Source organism: Hyperolius riggenbachi, chromosome 6 (assembly GCF_040937935.1).
Source record: "Hyperolius riggenbachi isolate aHypRig1 chromosome 6, aHypRig1.pri, whole genome shotgun sequence".
Classification (NCBI taxonomy): domain Eukaryota; kingdom Metazoa; phylum Chordata; class Amphibia; order Anura; family Hyperoliidae; genus Hyperolius; species Hyperolius riggenbachi.
In genome coordinates, this window is record NC_090651.1 from 318,651,718 (window position 1) to 318,670,526 (window position 18,809).

At 42.9% G+C, this 18,809-nt stretch overlaps 1 protein-coding gene across 5 annotated transcripts in view; it reads left to right on the top strand.

Annotated features, from left to right (window-relative positions):
- Positions 1–18,809, top strand: part of LOC137521712 (voltage-gated potassium channel KCNC1-like) — a 215,176-nt gene that overhangs the window by 1,200 nt on the left and 195,167 nt on the right. The gene's annotated exons all lie outside the window — the stretch shown is intronic.

Genomic DNA, 18,809 nt, shown 5'->3' on the forward strand with positions numbered 1-18,809 from the left:
TAGATAGATAGATAGATAGATAGATAGATAGATAGATAGATAGATAGATAGATAGTGTGTATACAGAGACAGAAGATGTATAGATAGATAGATAGATAGATAGATAGATAGATAGATAGATAGATAGATAGATAGATAGAGTGGTGTATAAATAGATAGAGAGACAGATATATATATATATATATATAGAGAGAGAGAGAGAGAGAGAGAGAGAGAGAGAGAGAGAGAGAGAGAGAGAGATGTATAAAAGACATGTAGCTAAATAGAGTAATAGAGATAGGGTAAACGAGATTGATGATAGATAGGGGATGTGAAAAGATAGAAAGAGGCATAGAGAGGTAGGGACACCTAGGTGGAATTGTCTTACGTTGCACATGTATGCACGGGTCCATGCAAACGCCAGCACTTACTACCATACTACATCACAGGATTCCCAGGGTTAAATCCTCTCTATATGGTGCACTCCATCACGTTGCCTTGCCGACGAGATCCGCCAGAGGGCGATCTCTCAATGTGCTATGCAGAATCAAAGTTTCCTAATTAATCTTATTCAGATTACAGAGATTACAACGCTCTTGTAACTCCGGTATGCGTAATAATAATGCAGGAACGTTCTCAGAAAGGGGGGTGCTGATTAGCATTGTGAGGTTCAGCGTTGCATGTCTGATGTACAGCAGTAGCAGCAGCAGGAGGAGGGGAGGTGGGGAGCCTTAGCTAAGCATGTACAATGTGTGTGAGCTGCGCCAGTAAAGTACAGTGTGAGTTGAGGGGGGGAGGGCAGGCTGGGAGACTGCAGTGCAGGGGAGAGCTGGTTGTAAACTCCAGATGGAGATTCACTATGCCATAGGTTCATAATGGGGCACTGATGGACCATGACAAGGGCACAGGGCAGTCACTTTCACTGGGGTTTTGCAGATGTGTCTTTGTGTCGTGGAACAAAAGGGGCCAGGAGCACAGCCTGCTGCCATTAAACATTCATTGTGCAGTCAGACAGTGACCTGAATTGGATTAAGCCCATTAGATGCAGGGGGGAAGACCGGTGCTCTTTTATCCTGCATCCATCACGCTGGGAGTGAATCATCTCACTGTATCAGTCCCAGTTTCCCATCTGAGATCTCAGCAGTGCAAGTGGGACCTCACTTTATTTTCCTCCTGACAATTAGATTTGACCAATTTGCTGTCTGGGAGCTGCAATCCTTCAAGCAGAGGCCAGTGCATTTAAAGAATTGCCTTAATTCGATCAAGTTAGCCGCAAGAATAGAAAACGATGTTATGGTTTCTATTGCTACTCATTTAGAATTCCATTGAAGGCAAGCAGCTTGACCTATTGTCGCAAGCGGTACCTGGGAAGATAGTAATGATAGATCAGAGTCCTCATGCAACAGCAGCTCAGCTTCTGTATAGAGAGACTGTATAGTCATGCCTGGTACACACCATGCAATTTCCCATCAGATCCAATAGATCATTTCCGATGGGTCCAATCAGGTTTTCCGATGGATATTGTACAGGCAGCCCATACGACCTCTGTAGCATGCTATGCAGCAATGGGGGGCCCCTTGGTTATCGCAGAAAGCGCTGTAGAGGATGTGTTCTTGGAGTATTGTTGCAGTACCAACAAAAGCCAAGGCAGCAAGGTGAGATATCACCTCTAGGGGGCGTGCTTCTTTCAAAGAAGTGAGAAACTGCAGCAAGAATTTCAGCTAACTCTGCAGATTCACCCTGCCCCCTCCCCCCTTTCCCTTCAACCCCCCCCCCTTTCAGATTAATTATCTATTGTCTTGTACTGTAAACTGTAAAATTATTAAAGTCAGTGGCTCTTGGCATAAATAATCATCCCAGAGAGGAATTAAAAACGTATTTGAGAGCCCACTTTAAATTAAGGTGAAAGGATTGCCCTCATGCAAGCCATTGGGGCAGAATTGTTCTTGTTTTTTGCATCTAATGTGGGGATAAATGCAGATTTCAACTTGACTGAGCTGTGCAGATGAGTAGAAACGTAAAATCTATATCAACCAATCAGAAACCATTTTAAGTCACATGAGATTGGTTGCTATGGGTTACTGCTAATTGGCCACAGTTCTGCAGCTTTGCAGTTCATCAAAACTTGGACATCTGCAGAGTACAGCAATATGCATACACAGATACACATGTGAAGTTGTATGTAATATGTGTGTTTGCATGCACTGGTATTATTATTATTATTCACCATCAAACCATACAGCAATCTGTAACTGTAATATGTAACACAGGTCTTGGCAGCTGTGATGGTAGCTTGAAGCATCATTTTAGTCCAAGCTTTCACACTTACCTGGCTGCAATAAGGTCAAGTGACTATCTAGGGACGGTGGTGTCTTTGTACTGTAAAACAAGCCAGCATAACAGCCCTGCAACACCAACAGACAGGTCTACAGCTATGCTTGTCATTGGACAGCACAGGCTCTCTTTACCCCTAGTCCCAAGGCTCCCAACACATAGCAGGGGGGGGGTGTACTTATGGTGGCTTCAGAAAGTTCTAAATAGAATGAATGATACATCATTCATTGGTTTCAGTTCATTAAGGAATGTTTTAAAAAAAAGATGTATGCACCATTAATAGAGTAATAGCGTTTGAGCAGATTTCACCAGCAGCAGAGGGTACTTGCCCCGGGCTGTGTTGCATATGCTATAGTGATGTGGACAGGGACAGTGCTGAATAGCCTGCATCCCCTCAGCAATGCGTCTGTGCGCTGTCCGCGGTGCTGAAGCTGGAACTGCAGTGCTACATTTTACAAGCTCTGCAAATACAGCTCCTTTTAAGGCTATCCATGCTCGCTAGCCCTAGAGCTGCTCTCCTCTCATTCTGCTCCTGTCAGCTTCACACAAGCCGGAGTGCACAGAGCCGATACGTGGAACGTTACATCTGGAGCAGTGCTGAATGAAGGATTTTTTTCTCTTTTTTTTTTTAGTTGACGTCGGAAGCCGTGAGCTTGTTTGTAAGCGTTTTCATGGCACGGCACAGGTCTAGCAGAGCCGCCAGTGTACAAATGACAGAGCTGGCTGGCATCGTGTCTGCACTGAATCCAGTCAGGCAGAGAGAGAGGCAGAGCATTGATGAGGATCATAGTGCAGCAACCCTCAGCAGTCAATCACTGAACTGTCCCTTGTAAAGACCACTGTGGCAAAAATACCAATATACTGCAGCCCCTGTATATATCCCTGTGATAGCAGCAGAATAGGGTCTTCGATATACTAGACTCTATAGATAGTAACTAGAGAATATCTAGATAGGTTATGGTGACCCAGGACCACTAGGAAAGTATCCATGTGCCATGCATGCACCGTGCAGTACTGGCCCAAGCCCTACCCCCATAGAGCCATATGAATCCATGCTATGCAATGGTGAGCATAGGAAAGTCCGAAACAGGCTGTGTGCATGTTGGATTGGTGTGACTCAGAAACATGTATCTGCTATAGGCACACTATACACCAGCAGTTCTGGATGTGCAGCCTTGCTTTCGGGGGCATAAAGAGATGATTTGCATATTCAGGAGTGGTGAATTGTGGGAAACCACATTTGCTCACTTACAGCTGAAATATCGAAAATACCTTCTGTGTTAAGAAGGCAAAATTATATTCAATATACCAGATGTAAAGTAAAAAAACAAACAAACAGACACACACTCTTACACACTCACACTACACACACGCGCGCGCGCGCACGCACGCACGCGCACACTCTCACACACTTGGTCTTTGCCACCTGATCATCTGATAAGACTTCTAACAGCCTTTCCTTCTGAGCACACAGCTTCTTCTCTGTCAGTTAGTGAAGTATGGACTGTTAAAGTGTACCAAAAATGAATTAAAAAAAAAAAGTTTGACCTACTTAGGTATCTAACTTTGAGTAACAAGGCTCTGCATGTTCAGTCGTTTACTGCTGTAGCAAGGCGAGGGTCTCTGGAGTCTCATGGCAACAGTACTCCAAGCAGAACATAGTTATCATGGTTGCAAAGAAGTGCAGTTTGACCTTTACTACTGTAAATATTAGCTAACTTCTGCTGTAATGGGAAAGGTCATTTTTCATAGTATTAACTTACAATAAACACTTATGCAAGGCTGTATAACAAGTGAATGTAGACCAGGCTAATAATGGAATTAACTTTGAAAGTAGAATAAAAGTGAAATAAGGAATTCACGGAGTAACAGTGTTTAATGTGCTTATAGTTAAAATGTTTGGTGCTCGTCGCCCCCCCAATGCATGCACCCCTGTCTCGGTCCATCACCGAATGTCTGCACTGCCATTGTTCCTAAGTTATATCTATTGGCTGGCATTACTTATATTTTATCCTCTGTGATCTCTTTTTCAAATGTCTTCCAACACTAGTTCTATTTCAGCTGCTGGAGATGTAAAGCGGTTTTGTTCTGAAAGTTTTGCTTAACTTTTTCTCTGTAGTCATAGAAATGATACAAAATACAGCTTTTCATGTATTCAGGATGGCACCCTGTAGTGTATCATTTCTATTACAGATTCCTGTAATTAAATCCTTCAACTGTAGCATCAACACCACTTTATCCTGATTTTGTCCTTTAGCTCCCATTTTACATTGCGAAAAATTCTCATTAGTACTGACACCAATGCAATTTCAATGGAGTTGTTTCCATTGAATGCGTTTTTTGTAATGCGCTCCTATGCAAAAAAAAAAAAAAAAAGACTTCTTGCTGATGATTTTAGTACCACACATTGTTCCGCATTCAATTCGCATATAATGAAAGTCAATAGTCCCGCTTGCACATTTTAGCATTTTCCAGTGCAAAACACATCCATTTTCCCATCTAACATGCTTCTTCCTGTTTCCTGTGTAGTCACAGTGATGTCATGTTGCTATGGAGATTAACAATCAGATGTGGAAATTCACATTCAAAACCCTCATAAAAATGCATGGAGTTTCACAAATTCACATTAAAAACACGTTTACTGGAAATGGGTCATTCTATTTTCTTCTGAATTCTCCTATTCCTGTAAATGTGAACTCTCCAGTGAGCTATTTTACATTGATACCTTATGAATGATTTCTTAGGAAGGTCTGTTTGAGAAAGCAAACAATGAGGAGGTGGGGGGGCAGGGGTTGTTTGGTCTCGGGATCTATGGCCCAGCGGAAAGCCACTCAGATCTATGCTAGTGCACAGGTGCACGCTGTCTGCACCTGCACAACACAGGCGAGTTCAGTCAACAGAGTCCCAGCACTGGAACAGTGAGGAGGAGGGCTATGGGAGACACCTCTAGAGCATAGAACACCAGGGAAGCCATATGGGGAGGTAGGGGGAAGTACTAAGCACTAGGGAACTGTATAGGGGAGGTCTGGGAGTCTCTAGACACCAGGGAACTGTATAGGGGAGGAAGGACCACTAATCACCAGGGAACTGTATAGGGGAGGGTGGGAGTCTCTAGACACCAGGGAACTGTATAGGGGAGGAAGGACCACTAATCACCAGGGAACTGTATAGGGGAGGGTGGGAGTCTCTAGACACCAGGGAACTGTGAAGGGGAGGAAGGACCACTAATCACCAGGGAACTGTATAGGGGAGGGTGGGAGTCTTTAGACACCAGGGAACTGTATAGGGGAGGAAGGACCACTAATCACCAGGGAACTGTATAGGGGAGGGTGGGAGTCTCTAGACACCAGGGAACTGTGAAGGGGAGGAAGGACCACTAATCACCAGGGAACTGTATAGGGGAGGGTGGGAGTCTCTAGACACCAGGGAACTGTATAGGGGAGGAAGGACCACTAGACACCAGAGAACTTTATAAGGGAGGAAGGTGGCCAGTAGTGTATGGAGACTTTCACACTTATTGTAGTCCGTTGCGGTGCGCTGGAGGTATTCAAGCTGACGCAAGGACAATAGCGCGTTACCGCAAGCACTGCGCTTAATTCACAGTGCTTGGGGTAATGGAAGTCTATGGCCGATAGATATAGTGTAAACGACAACCTGTGGTGTGTCGCAGCGCACTTGCATGGACAGGAATCCCAGTGACATACTTCCTGCCCAGTAGGGAGTATGTTACTGAGTGGGGGCAGCACTATGCATATGATCCTGTCAGCGCACTCTGCCTCAGAGTCATGTCATTTTTGCACTCCAGTGGGATGCAGCAGGAGCATGGCATCCCACCGCAATGCAAAAAATAGGTGTAAAACCGGCCTCAACAGCTACATCAGTATATAGCACATCCCTGTCACAGACCTGAGTTTTGTGTTCACTATGACCCTTCATGTCACCCCCTATAATAGTGAGGGCTGTTCATGCTTTTCAATATTTCTGCACTTTTGCTGCATCAGATTGCAGTATAATGCAGTAAAAGGCCTGAGCTTTATCTGCATACCGTAATATTTATAAAGCACTCTCCAAGGGTTTGTTCCCAATAGAAAGCACAGAGAATAAGAACACAAATGCTTTTCCTGTGCGCTTGCTATGTGATGTTTTTGTACGCTTGCCAACCCTCATTTAATTATACTGAGTGGAAAAGAAATGCAATTGCACCAAAATGACAAAAAGCATAAAGTTTTCTTATTTCATGATACGACTTGAAGCCGCAATACTGGAAAGATCAACATAGGCTCGTCATGTACCTATGCAGCCATTAATGCTAATGTCCTGTTTAGTATTAAAGGGAACCTGAGGTGAGAGGCATATGGAAGCTGCCATATTTATTTCCTTTTAAACTATACCAGTTGCCCGACAGTCCTTATGACGCTGTGTCTGTAATACCTGTAGCCATAGACCCTGAACAAGCATGCAGCAGATTAGGTATTCTGACTCAAATGACTCAGGTTCTGCTGGATTAGCCATATACTTGTTCCCAGGTTTTGACTCAGGCTATACTTATGCCTGAAGATCAACAGGACTGCCAGGCAACTGGCATTGTTTACAAGAACGTAAATATGGCAGCCTCCATATCCCTCTCACCTCGGGTTTCCTTTAAGTTATTATATCAACCCTTTAGAATGTAGTTAATAACATTTTCCTTCTGCATACAATAGCACTATATTTCAGAGACAGTAAACGTAGGTGGCACAGTGGGCAAGAGGTGACACTGACTGTAATGGCAAGAAGTTTTAAATCAGGATGATACCATTTCTTGGCTAACTAAAGATGAATAAGAATAAGCAAGCTTTTGGCCTTGGAGCCTTCGTTACATCCTTATATCCTGTTAGTTTGCAGGCTGGTGGTACAGACAGCTATATACATGCAACATCAAAAGGGCAAACAAGCATCAAGCATAAATACATGTCATTAAAATGCCTTAATTGAAACAGAACATCTAAATGGGGTTAGAAGTTGTTAGCTAAGATAATGGGCGCATCTGGTGGTAAGGAGGACAAAACATTAGGTGGCACAGATATTGAAGGGGCTAGTGACAGTGGCACAGGGCAAAACTTAGCAGTGATGTTGGGGAATCCGTAGGAACAGCCTAAAGGCAAGAACCTTAAGTAATGTCACTTGTAGGCATGAGCCTGCTATTATTAGCAGCAGTATAAAACAGTGGAACCTTTGTTTGCAAGCATAATATGTTCCGGAAGCATGCTTGTAATCCAAAGCACTCACATCAAAGTGAATTTCCCCATGAGGATTGGTGGAAACTCAGGTGATGCATTCCACAATTCAAAAAAAACCATTTATAGAGGAAGTTACGGGACCCGGTAACGGCGCAGGAGAAGGCGGGGGACGGGGGTGTGGGAGTGGGAGCGATTCGTGCAGATGGGTCTGGAGGGAGCCCCACGTATGTACAAAACTTTTAGTTTAAGTCAGCTCTGGTACACTTTAAGCATGTTCAGGACAGGAGTGAGTAGCTGTGGAGAGATCTTCCTTGTGCTCATATTTTGGGAGGCGTTGCAGTTTGTTTCCACCACATATTTTGTCAGTTGGATCTTGAGTGGAATGTACTGCAGACCCCTGTGTGTCTCTTGCCTGAGCTTGGCTGTTGTTTTGTCGATTACAAATAATTTCCATGAGTGAAAAAGTAACCTGACGAGCTCCTGCTAATTAATCATTGTATATGAACAGTGTGGCATCACCACAGTACTACAACTGCTCTTTTGTCTTAAAGAGAAACTCAGACCAAGAATTGAACTTTATCCCAATCAGTAGCTGATACCCCCTTTTACATGAGAAATCTATTCCTTTTCACAAACAGACCATCAGGGGGTGCTGTATGGCTGATATTGTGGGGAAACCCCTCCCACAATGAAATTCTGAAGACATACTCTTGGCAGTTTCCTGTCTGTGAACCTTGTTGCATTGTGGGAAATAGCTGTTTACAGCTGTTTCCAACTGCCAAAACAGCAAGCAGCAGCTACATCACTTGCCAGCAGTAAAAATGTCACCATGTGATAAATGTCAGAATATAAATCAGGGATTTAAAATATTTTACAATGGGCAAACACTGACTAAATCATTTATACATAATTATTGTAAAAATGAAGCATTTTTTTATTACATTATTTTCACTGGAGTTCCTCTTTCAAAGTTTTATACAGAAAAGCTTGTGATTGGCTGCCAGCTTTAAGTCATAAGCCGCCAGTTGCCGTCTTTGTTTTTTCATTTACACAACTTTATTGAAACTTGTTAGGTTTGAAGATAAATAACAAATAGACATAACATCGTACTGGGAGAGTATCAGTGGGTTAGTAAATGTGTTGAAAATGAGTAACATAGTCCAAAGCTGGATTTATACTTCCAAGTATGTTGTGGCTCCCCTTTTATATGCAGCAGTGCCCCTCCCAGTCCATGTTCAGCCCCCTCTTCCATGTGTATTGTCCTTGTACTGTAGCCCCTCTCTTTCATGAACAGCTCCCTTAGGCATCAGTTTCCCTTTTTCATGAGTTGCTTTCCATTTTCAGCCTCTTCTTTTTTATATGTACCCTCTTTCATGTTTAGGTGCCCCCTTGGCCTGCAGCCACCCAAGGCACGGGCCTCTGTGGCCTTTCCAGAAATCTTGCCCTGACAAAGTCTCTTGTTCTGTTAAAAAAAAAAAAAAGAAAAAATACAGCGTACTCTCTCTTTTGGAAACTCCTATCTGGCTGTGTGATGGACACTGATTTCCTCTGATCACATAATGCTTTAGCACATGATCATGACTTACATATCTGTCACCTGATCACATGCTTCTCCAGGAGTTTTCCTGTACATGACCATCACTATGACTGGCTGCAGACTAAAATATAAAGTCATTTTCTAAAAAAAATTCGAAAAATTACAACACTAATCTGTGTTTACAGGATAATGACTTCAATTCACTAAGATCATGCTGGAGATAATAAGGCAAGACAAAAACTTGCCTCCACACATCGATCTTGCCTTATAAAGGTGTCGAGATACGTTTTCACAGTGAGAGAGTTATCTTATCACTTCAGTCCTTAAGTTACCTCTTCTGTGGTTATTTTCACATGCAGTTAATTAACTGTAGTCTTTAACTTTAGAATTCTGGAGTTATTTTAAGAATTGAAGAGTTAACTTAAAGACAGAAGAGTTAACTTTAGGTTTGCCTGAGGTAAAAGGTTTCCTGAATACTACGTGCCCCGTCACCATGGTGATAACTCTAGAAACGTTATTAAAGACAGGAGATAAGCTTAGTGAATTGAGGCCAATTTTTTAAAGCGATAGTGGAAATTCATTTTAACTATGTCCCTAATAAAAAAGAGATACAAAATGCAAATGCTGATTGATAGAGAAATTCTAAAAAACGGACAGAAGTATACATAGCGAAATGTAAAAGTAAAAATTAGTCCTAGTTTCACATGACTAAACCAGCAACTAGTGACTAAGAGTATACTGTACATCTTAGGCCTGGTTCACATTATGAAATGCAGGTGGCCGTGCGTTCAAACCTCACCGATTCACTACAGTGAATGTGAATAGGTCACCGCGGCAGGTTTGCCAAAAATGCATGCAGCAATGCATTATCACAATGTACTGCTGCACAGTGCGATTCTGAGAACGTCAGGCACTGCAGTCTACGCATTTCTCATTTTCTTGCATATCGCAAACTATACGTGTTGCCGAAATGTGCAAGGCAACGTGTATAGTGTGAACAAAGGCCTTGGTTGGACTCTGCAGTAAGAACATCAGGGAACTTTAACCATGGCTTCTATATTCAGCTCACTTTGCATTTTGTAAATTGATAACAATAAATAATCATTACCGTATTTATATATCTGAAAGCATTGTTTGTTTATATCATTTTTTCACACCTGCCTAAAACTTTGGCACAGTACTGTATAAAAGTTTGTATAGTAAAGTTCTCTTGTAGTAGGGCCTAGGTTCTCAACGTGTGGTACTCGTAGCCCAGGGGGTACTTCTGATGTTTCCAGGGGCTTGATATACTTAACCAAGAATAACAAATTGAGTTTTAGAAAATGTTAAATCTTATTTAAGGGACATCGGAGGTGAAAATAAACGAATGAAATAAACAATTGTATCTATCTTCCTTCTCCTAAAAATGACTTTCTAAGATATTCCCCAGTTTTATGTTATGTTTAAATTCCTTTTTAAGTTTTAACTGTTTTATTGTTTTTGCTCATCGACACATCCATTGAAGTATGCCAGATCTAAAATCTATGAACTATTGACCCTTTTTATCTCTTTCCTGCTGTCAGAAGCCATTTTCTGCTAGGAAAGTGTTTTATAGTTGGAATTTATTATCAGTGAGGGTCACACTGTAGTCACTTGCTGTCTGAGTCAGGACTGAGTCAGCCACTTGCATACCTGTTATTTAACTCTTTCAGGCATAGAAAGAAAAAAAGAAACACAGCATAGTTATATGTGTGCTAGGCACTATACATACACATGTCTATCTCATCATGTCACCTTGGGTATCCTTTAAAGGGATACTTAAGTTTTAGAAAAAAAATGACTTTTACTCACCCGAGGCTCCCCTCAGCCTCCTGCAGCTGAACGGTGCCCTCGCCGTGTCCCTCCAATACACCTGGACTCGCCGGCGGCCACTTCCGGTTTGGCCGTCACCGGCCGACAGGCTGGGAACACGGCTGATTATCCGCGTCTCCGGCCGGAATAGCGCCCTCTATAATGCTATTGCGGCCGGGGGCGCGGATAATCAGCCGCGTTCCCAGCCTGTCGGCCGGTGACGGCCAAACCGGAAGTGGCCGCCAGCAAGTCCAGGTGTATCGGAGGGACCCGGCGAGGGCACCGTTCAGCTGCAGGAGGCTGAGGAGCCCCGGGTGAGTAAAAGTCATTTTTTTCTAAGACTTAAGGTTCCCTTTAAACAACACCAAACGAGTGTTTTAGCGAATTAAAAGCAATAGTAAATGCTTGGAAATTGTTTAGAACCAATTATCTTGTACTATGATTATATATAGATATTTTCAAGGGGTACTTGTGATCATTTTTACTATGCCAGGGTGTACTTGGTGAGTACATGGTTTTAATATGAGTACATACCAATGAAATGTTGAGAAACACTGAAGTAGGGAACTTTCATTTCCATCAGTCACATACTGAATGTTTTGGACCAAATGGGGGAGCTATACACAGACATTTCAGAGGGCACCATGAGCCTATGGCGAGCCCTAGAGATCCATATGTATTATCCAGGATAATGTAACTATTATAATTGTTATGGGGGATGGAAGTCACCTTGGAGTTCTAAGATCATATCATGTTTACCACTATTCTTGTTTTGCCCAGTTTTGCAGATCATTTGCAATCCGCAGAGCGCAAGGGAACTGCGATTATCATGGAAATCACGGTGCCTCTTTTCTGCAGATGTAATTAGATTTTTATGTATTTTGTGATATGCGGTTTTCTTGCAATTTCCGTAATTTAATATTTTTTTTCCTGTTTGGTTAAACGAATCTGCAGAAAAACACAACTGCACCATAAAAGCGAACGATCGAACAAAAAATTGTGCATTGGCAACGCTCTGGTGTACAATAAATTGTGACCGCGATTTGCAGTTCTATCCATTAACACAGCCCTGGCCTTTTTGACTGAGTATTGATATCTTTGTAAAGGGATGTGTTGATCGTCATGCTGTTGCTGTTGTCTTTTGATCTATCAGCAGGGACTTGTGTTTGTGGGGGAGGGGGGTGCAGGTTGTGGTGCAAAGTGTAACTATGGTGATGTCATGGTGGCTAGAAAATGCTCCTCTCCCGCTCTGCAGTGTTCCTAGATATATGAGGCTGGCTCAGCATCATTTGTTAGAAGCCAGTCAGGGAAAATTGCCTCCTGGAATGGTAACGGCCTCTAGGAATTTATCCAAAGCAGCAGTATTGATTGCGCATAAAGATGGGTTTTATGCAGCGACTACTGAATACCTTTTGTTTATTTATTTTATTTACTTACTTAAATTATACATATAGGTGTACGTGGGATGGAAAATATAGCCTAGCCGCTTATTATAACACAGAGAAAGTGACATGGGAAAACAGTGTTAGGCCTGGGGCACGCTAACCTGTACACACTGCTGCGCTTGCGCTGCGTTTTTAAAAACGCATGCGTTTTTAAAAACGCAAGGTCTTTTGAAAAAGAATGACAATCGTGATGACTTGTACACACTGGTGCGATGCGTTTTTAGAAAAACGCAATCGCAGTGCCTGCTGCGCTTTTTTAAATGCAGCGCATGAAAAACGCATTAAAAACGCATGCGCTTGCGTTTTTGCCTGCGTTTTTCAGAAGTCAGTATCCCAGAAGACTCTGCAATCTCCTGATTCCTGTTGAAATGTAATAAACTAGAAAAAAAACAAAGGATTCTTTAGCCAATCAGCAATTACAAGAAAAACGCAAACGCACAAAAAACGCAGGCAAAAGCGCATGCGTTTTTAAAACTACATGCACTTTTAGGGCTGGTGCACACCGAGCGGCTTTTTGGGCGTTTTCAGATCCGCTTGCGGCTGCGGATCTGCTTGGTCAATGTATCTCAATGGGGTGGTGCACACCAGAGCGGGGGGCGTTTTGCAGAAACGAAAAATGCCTGGGTGAGCCATTTTTTGGATTGCGGGTGCGTTTCTGCCTCAATGTTAAGTATAGGAAAAACGCAAACCGCTCTGAAAAACGGCACTTCAGAGCGGTTTTGCAGGCGTTTTTGTTACAGAAGCTGTTCAGTAACAGCTTTACTGTAACAATATATGAAATCTACTATACTGAAAACCGCAGCAGCAATCCGCAAAACGCTAGCAAAACGCCATAGAAAAATAAAAAAAAAGCGTTTAAAAATCTGCTAGCATTTTGCGGATCTGCTAGCGGGTTTTGGTGTGCACCAGCCCTAAAAACGTATGCGCTTGCGTTTTTGCTTGCATTTTTCAGTGTGTACAGGCCAGCGATTTTTTGAGCGATTTTGGAGTTATGAGAATCGCGGGTGCTTTTAAAGGAAACCAGAGATGAAGGCATAGCAAAAATTGATACTTACCCGGGGCTTCCTCCTGCCCCATAGACACGTGTGAGCCCCATGCTGTTCTCCTGCTGTCTGCCGTTCAGCCGCGATCAGCCTCGGTAACTTGCTCAGTGATGTCAGTCGGGGTCTACTGCGAATTTGCAGTAGGTCCACGCTTGCGCAGTAGACCCAGACTAGATACGACTGAGCAAGTAAGTAAGTATCAATTTTTGCTATGCCTTGATGTCTGGTACACTTTAAAAATGCTTTGTATGGGGTTGAGCCCCAAAAAAGCGATTGCCACTTTGAAAATTGCAATGGCAGGACATGCAGCATTTTGTGAGCGCTTTTGCTTTAAAACAAAGGAGTGTGTTTTAAGATAATATGGGGCCTTAGGAAAGGTACCAACGCTGATGATCGCCTGGCTTTTATCATTAATAAAAGTGTGTGTGTGGAGATCGTTATGGAGATGATCGTTCACAAAACACAAAATAAAAAAGTTAAACTTGACTTACCTGGGGCTTCTTCCAGTTCCTAGAAGTCTATCTGATCCAGTGCTGAAGTTCCCCCGGCTGGGTTGTGAGCTTCCGTGCATACACAGGCACGCTGCACACCTCTCATGATCACCCTCCCGTAGTTGGGAGCATTCTGCGCTTGTACAGAAGTTCACAATCCAGCAGAGGGTCGGCAATCATACAGAGGGGACAGCGGCAGCCTGGAGGACTGCGGAACTTCAGCGCTGGATCAGATAGACTTCTAGGGGCTGGAAGAAGTCCTAGGTACATAAAGCTTAACTTTTATATTTTATCTCAGATATTTTGGAAGGAACTGAAAATAATGTAATGAATAAAATTGCTTACGGTATTTTTTTTTCCACAAAATGTATTTATATTTAGTTTTATTTCTTTGATTGAGTTAGAGAGTCAGCGTTTGCCCATTTTATAATCTTTCCTGCCCGGTGATCTCTGCAGAATGTTTGGTTACTAAGACTTCCAAACCCAGTACAAAATATATCTGGTCACTCAGACACTATTGGTTGTCTGTATCATGTGATTATTATACATACAGTGCTGGGAGAGTCATGGTGTAAAATTTGCATTGGCTTTACAGCTGTCACTGTCTGTTAGAGTCTGATTAGCTATTTGCCTTCTACTCCTATGGTTTCCAAACACTGGTTGGTTGGTTGGTTGGTTGGTTGGTTGGTTGGTTGGTTGGTTGGTTGATCATGTGACTCCCCTCAGTGGCACAGCAGGCAGCAAGTTTTCTTAATTTCCTGATGTTAGGTTTACTTCAAAGATCATTTAAGTACTCCTGAACCCTATTTTCAAATCATTACTTACCTTTTCGTAGTTCCCTCGCTGTTGTTTTTGTCCTGTCACTGCCGTTCCTCCGCATTGTCCTCTCAAAAATCCAGCATGTTAACAGTAACATGGTGCTGGCCCCGTAAGCACTTCTGGGTCAGCACCCAATTGCTGCAGCAGATGCATGTCCCTGTCTATGAGCAAGAGACTGTTATGCACCTCAGAGCCACAATTGTGAGAGCTGGGACGCAGTTAGCATAAGGGTATAAACGGTAACAATGCCGCAAGGGGCATGAACAGGATTGAATGAAGAGTTGACTGGGACGGACTGGGCGTGTTCAAAGGAGGAGAACTGCCACTTCCTCCCTGCCCATAATCAACTTCCATCCCAGTCGAAGATTTCACAACAGCGGGGTCCACAGGGGGCACAGCACGGTGAGGAAGGTGCTTTGATATATGTCACAACACTGCACCAAAATCAATATTATTAACATTGAAACAAATTGCTTGGTTCAGGGGTACTTTAAGAAGTATTCGGTTTGGAAGGAGCAGAATCAATGATGAATTTAAAAACTCCATATTTATTCAGTAACTAAAATGTCTGGAACTGCTTATTATTTTGACATGCAGTTTTAGATGATGGTAAAAATGTGATCACACATCTGTTGTTTGCAGTGGTGAGCAAAAATGCCAATTTTCTTTTTCACATGAATTTTCGCGAAAATAATGTTAAATTCGATTTTTGAGCCAAAATACCATAGAAAATAGGTTTTGTTAGTTTTTGTGTTTTTTGCGCTTTTTGCTAATTTTTGCATTGTAAATATCGATTTTAGGTATTGTTCAGGCTTGTCGTAGGTGTACTTCAACCTTTAGCTATACTTTAGGCTGTATGCTCATTTTCCCAAATTTTTTCCGAGCCTGCTCTAATATCTCTGCATAAAGTAGATGAAGTATTTTGGAATTCCAGATGTTTTTACTTCGGCCCAAGATCTTCAATATGCGATTTCAGTGGAGCTCAGCAGAGCTTCTGTCTTGGATGGTCTCCAGTTTTATTCTGCACTCCAAGATCTGTCATCCATTGATTGACTGTTTCCATTTTAACTTGACACTATTCAGAAGAAGCTAGTAATGTAGGCAAACTCCCAGGAAGTATCACTATATGTACAGGAGATAAGCATACAGGGAGGCGAGACTGAAGGGTGTTCCTCTGACTTCCTCCATTCAGAGTACACTCATGTAGCAATCACAGTTCTGCAGCACTGGAGTCTATATCAGTAAGTGTTTTGCTGGCTACAATTGGTACAATTTTTTTAACCACTCCTATTTAGGACTGAAATATTATTAACCCCAACCAAAACCATAACCTGAGCTCATTTCAAGAAGCAAGATGTCACTGGTTCAGAGGTGTAGAGGGAGGGATAAAGGCTAATTATAATGATAAGGTTATAGGTGGAGTACAAACGTCACCTACTGGGGGGGAGTTGGGGGCCCAAGTGAAATTCTTCACAGGGGCACATTTCATCTATGACTGGCCCTGGTTGCCATCCTTCTGTAAGCTGCTCTTAGACTGACTTGTGGAATACTCTTATTACCAGTAATTGGTAGGTGGAAGCAATGGCCCAAATACATAGTAGAATTGGCTAGTGCATTTATTTAGAGGCTGAATAAAGAAGTGGAAACAGATAAATTATTGAGATAAAGTTGTTGGAGCTCTTTTACAACTGTTTGTAAGAAGAGTCTCTTGCTTGAACTCATTCAGAATAACCAGGCATTGTGTACATGGGTGTTTGTAAGTGCAGGCTGAGGTCATTGTTCTTCTAGTTACCCTGCCCTCTCCATGCCACTGTGTTCCCTCCTCCATAGCAACAGAACGCATTGCTAACCTGGAGGCTAGAGATATGTCTGTACAGTACTGGGACCTAAACTGTTGTCCGAGGAAACAAGTGTGAAAACCAATCACAAGGTGGTCTCCGTCTGAGCTGCTTGCTATCAGTTATATGAGCAGGCCCAAAATGGCCTTTTCAAAGTGTAATAACTAATAAACTTACTTGCAGATACCTTGCAGTAACAGCACTTAAGCAGCTGCATTACTTTATATACAATAACAATACAATAACATTTCTATAGCGCTTTTCTCCCATAGGACTCAAAGCGCTTTACAAACCTTCCCAGCCTTGACAGATTCACTCTAACACCCATATTTCTGAAAAGCCAGAAAACTGTGAATGGAAGGCTAAGGACTCCTCTAATAGGTTTATCATAACACCAGATCATCATCGTGGATCTCACTATGATAGACCTCAGCTTTTTACTATATGAAAGCTTTGCCTACTGCTCCTGGGAGTTCCGACCACAGCTGATATAAAATCTGAGCCCCATTCAGTTAAACTGGCCTTTATAGTGAGCCTGAGGTGAAAATAAACTGGTGACATAAACAATTATATTTATCCTCCTACTCCTAAAAATCACTTTTTTAGACATCCCAGGATTTTATTTTATATTTAAATATTTAGAAAGTAGATTGAATGTTTTGTTGTCTCTGCTCAGTTGCAGTCTATTAAGTGTCCCTAAATGAAAATACATGAACTATATTGACCCGTTCTCTCTCCCTCTGCTCTCAGAAATATGTAGAAAAATGTAATCTGCCAGGAAAACTTTTATGGCTGTTATTTGCTTATCATTGATGCTTACTATATTCCTGACAAGCAAGACAAAAGCTGCCACTTTCATCCTTAAAAATTAACTGTTTCATGTAGCAAAATAAAACAAGTAAAACAGACTGGTTATTAATATGTTTAGTACTGTACATACACATGTTTATCTCATCGTGTCACATGTCACCTCGGGTACACTTTATAGTGAGACTGAAGCCAAACTGTAAGGGCCCATTTCCACTAGCTGCGGTGTGATGCGGTCATCGCATCGTATCGCACCGTATGCAAACTGCATCGAATGTAAGTCAACGGAATAGTTTCTATTGATGCGAATTTACAGTCGCAATCCGATGCGATGGATATTTTCGTAGCACGCATCTGATTCCCATAGCAGTAATATTGAGCTGCATCGCAACGCATGATGACCGGAAGTACCTGTGGCTGATCGCATCGCACCACCGCAATGCAGCTAGTGGAAATTAGCCCTAAAAAAACAGATACTCACCTATAGAGAGGGAAGGTCTTATAGAGCCTCCCCGTTCCTCTTACCATCCACTCCTTCCTTTGCTGACTGTCTCCCCTGTTCAAATACCCCGCTGTGGGAGGCTTAGGAATGCTTTGGTAGCCCAAGTGCTCCTGAACACGAGCAGCACCGTACTGCTCATGCGCTAGAAAGCGTGGACTGGCCCATCTTCGGAGCACTCGGGCTCATGAAAAATTCCGAAGCCGTGGGCAGCAGCAGAGAGCAGTCTCCGACCCATCGGAGACTGCTAACCGGGGAGCCAGGGCCTGTGAGAGGAGCGGGATGGCTCTATAGGACCCAGAGCCTTCCCTCTCCATAGGTCAGTGTCAGGGGTGTAACAATAGACCCTGCAAGGGATGCAGCCGCAGGAGGGCCCAGAAGCCACAGGGTGCCTCGCCCTGAGAGACTGACAACTGAGGGCAAGGAGAGAAAAAAACTTTCTGCTCTCTGCACAATCGTTCTATTGACTTCATCTGCTCAGCCACTGATAACGAATCATACAAAGTTTTGTAGACAAAGATTTGTAGGCAGTCCCTATTCAGTGTGTAGGGGAGGGGGCCCCATCCAAAGTTTTGCAGGGGGGCCCTTTGATTTCTAGTTATGCCCCTGGTCAGTATCTGTTTTTTCTTTTTTAAGTCAACACTGAGGCCAGAAACCCACTAGGGCCTAGTGCACACCAGAGCGGTTCGGCTGCGGTTTGCGATCCGCTTGCGGGTGCGGATCCGCTAGGGTAATGTATTTCAATGGGCTGGTGCACACCAGAGCGGGAGGCGTTTTGCAGAAACGCATACTCCCGGGCTGCTGCAGATTTTGGATTGCGGATGCGTTTCTGCCTCAATGTTAAGTATAGGAAAAACGCAAACCGCTCTGAAAAACGGCACTTCAGAGCGGTTTGCCAGGCGTTTTTTGTTACAGTAGCTGTTCAGTAACAACTTTACTGTAACAATACATGAAATCTACTACACCAA